Consider the following 2959-nt stretch of genomic DNA (forward strand, 5'->3'; position numbering starts at 1 on the left):
TCTCAAAATGTAATTTCTGTTGAAATGGTGGAGTGATTATTAAAGACCCCCCAAGGGGTACTTACAGATACCTGTGTTCAAAGCATTTAAATCTTATAGTATTGGCCAGGAAACTAACTAAAACTGGGTTGCTTATGAGACATATAAGGGATATTGGAAAACTCAGCACCCCTAGGCTTCTACATCTGCAAAAGAAAAAGCAAGGAAAATTAAAATATATACAAAGTCACACAGTGGAGTCAGGGACAAGTGACATGATAATTTAAGTTCATTTTTGAATCACAATGTCTAGGTTCAATCCAGATGCCACCGATAGCCCTATGCAATCTCAAGTAAGTCACTTATATAAAATGGAGATGGACAAATTACAACATCTACTGTTAATAAGTATTAATGAAGTAAATTTGTATAAAGAATTGTGTCACCCATCTGTTGCACCGTTTGAGTACTTACCTACCAACTTTAAATGCTATGTTTCAGTTCCCAGATTTCCAGGAATGTATCTCCTATATTCAGCATAATGTAGTCAGTGACTTTTCTGCTTGGTTATAAGTGTTTCCTTTGTTTTTGTTTCTCATAAAGAATGAGCTCTTCCAGGAAAACATATCTCTATTAGTAGAAATGTTAATGTAAATGCTTTGATCCTTGTTGTATATTTTACTTCTCTTGGCCATGATTCTTTGATGTTTTACAAACTGCTCTGATTATTATCATAGTCTTACCACCTTGTTGTTTTCATTTTTGTTTGATCCCATCTCTTGTTTTTATGTTCAGTTTCCCTACATTTTCCAAAGAGGAAATCCTTGCCAGCAGGTAGAGTTCCTCTTCCTCACAAATAGCTGATTTGGTTGGGTTAATATTTAATGGTCATACTACATAGACTTCTAAAAGAGGTAATAATAGGAAGTGTTTACATTGTAAAAATAAAAGCACATATATGACTTTTTGGAGATTTAATTGATACCCTTGTAAACACTTGAAAATCTAATTGGCTTTTGGGTGGATTATTTAGAATATGTTCTTTATTGTCTTTTATTCTCCATATCAAATTGCTAAACAGATGATACTTCTAGAGTCATACCCAGCACATTGTCAAATACTTCTCTCTGAAATATTAAGCACCCCTAAATTTATATTTAATTTGAGACATTTTCAGAAGCATTCAGGAAAACACAGAATTGTGATAACATGGAGAAAATTATCCAAATGAAAGCAAATGTAGTAATTAGCTTATTTAAAACTCACTATGAGAACACTGCTATTCAGACCTACAACACTAGGTGGCAAGATAAGTACAGATTGATACAAACACTTGACTAGGAGATTCAAATTGTTTTTTTCTTAATGTTTAGGGAAGAAAGGCATTATTAAAGCAGTAGAACACTGCAGTGCTCCACTTTCAGATACCAGTAGTCTGTGTAACCTTACTTCTTTTTGGCATTATTGGAAAAGAGCATGGGAAGGCAGGGCCTAAAGCGTATACATTTATCTAATAGTCAAAGTTCTGAGATGAGTTTTTTGCTAACAGACCAGTATCAATTGTAGTAGTAAACTTCACATCTAATAGAAACCCACAAAATCTTGTGCTTTGCATTTTTCAAAGATGTTCACATATATTATCTCATAGTCACAAATAATCCATATTATAGAGGAGGGATGTAACATTTAGAGATATTAAGTGATTTGCCCATTATCAGATAGGTAACATAAAAATTAAAAGCAAGGTCTTCTGTCTAATGCTGAACTATCTCACAAAATAAATGTACGATATTGATCATAGAGACACAAATGATGGATCTAGATTTTAATTAAAAACCGTGTAGGGGGGTGCCTGGGTGGCTCAGTGGGTTAAACCTCTGCCTTCGGCTCAGGTCATGATCTCAGGGTCCTGGGATCGAGCCCTGCATTGGGCTCTCTACTCAGCAGGGAGACTGCTTCCCACCCCCGACCCCCCATCTGCTCCTCTGCCTACTTGTGATATCTCTCTCTGTTAAATAAATAAATAAAATCTTTTTAAAAATGTAGGTTAAAAAAATATGTTAAGTCAAGACCAACTCTTTGTGGGGGAGAGTAGGTTGAGCACAAAGCTCCAAATAAAGAAGCTATAAAATATAAAGTTCCTTACTGCTTCAGTGTTTTTTCCAACCAACTTTTGGGACAAGGTCAAACATTATAGTAGTGGAAAAATATATCTGGAAACAGACTAATTTGGAAGCAAAATTGGTAGAAAGGAGCAAGTAGGAGAGAGTTGTGAAGCACTAAGGGAGCATTAGTGACAAGTAGAAATGAGAAATGAGTGTGAAATGAGTGTGGCTCATACAATTCTTATCCTTTTTTTTCAATTAATGTGGTATATCATGTTGACTGATTTGCAAATATTGAATCACTTTTGAAGCTCAGGAATAAATACCACTTGATCATTGTGAATAATTGTTTTAAGGTACTGTTGAATTTGACTTGCTAGTATTCTATGAAGAACTTTTGCATCCATGTTCATCAGGGATGTTGACCTGTAATTCTTTTTAGTGGGGTCTCTGTCTGGTTTTGGGACCAAGGTAATGCTGGCCTCATAGATTGAGTTTGAAAATGTCTGTCCATTTCTAATTTCTTGGAACAGTTTCAGAAAAATAAGTATTAACTCTTGTTTAGATATGTGGTAGAATTTGCCTTTGAAACCGTCTGGCCCTGGACTTTTATTTGTTGGGAGATTTTTGATTGTTGATTCCATTTCTTTGCTGGTTATGGGTCTGTTCAAATTTTCTATTTCTTCTTGTTTTAGTTTTGGTAGGTTATATTTGTAGAAATTTGTCCATTTCTTCCAGATTACCCAGTTTGTTGGCATATAATTTTTCATGAGATTCTCTTATAAGTGTTTGTACTTCTGTGGTGTTGGTTGCAATTTCTCCTCTCTCATTTGTGATTTAATTAATTTAATTTAATTTCTCTTTTTTTCTGAAAA

This window comes from Lutra lutra, chromosome X, assembly GCF_902655055.1.
Source record: "Lutra lutra chromosome X, mLutLut1.2, whole genome shotgun sequence".
In the NCBI taxonomy this organism is placed as follows: Eukaryota; Metazoa; Chordata; class Mammalia; order Carnivora; family Mustelidae; genus Lutra; species Lutra lutra.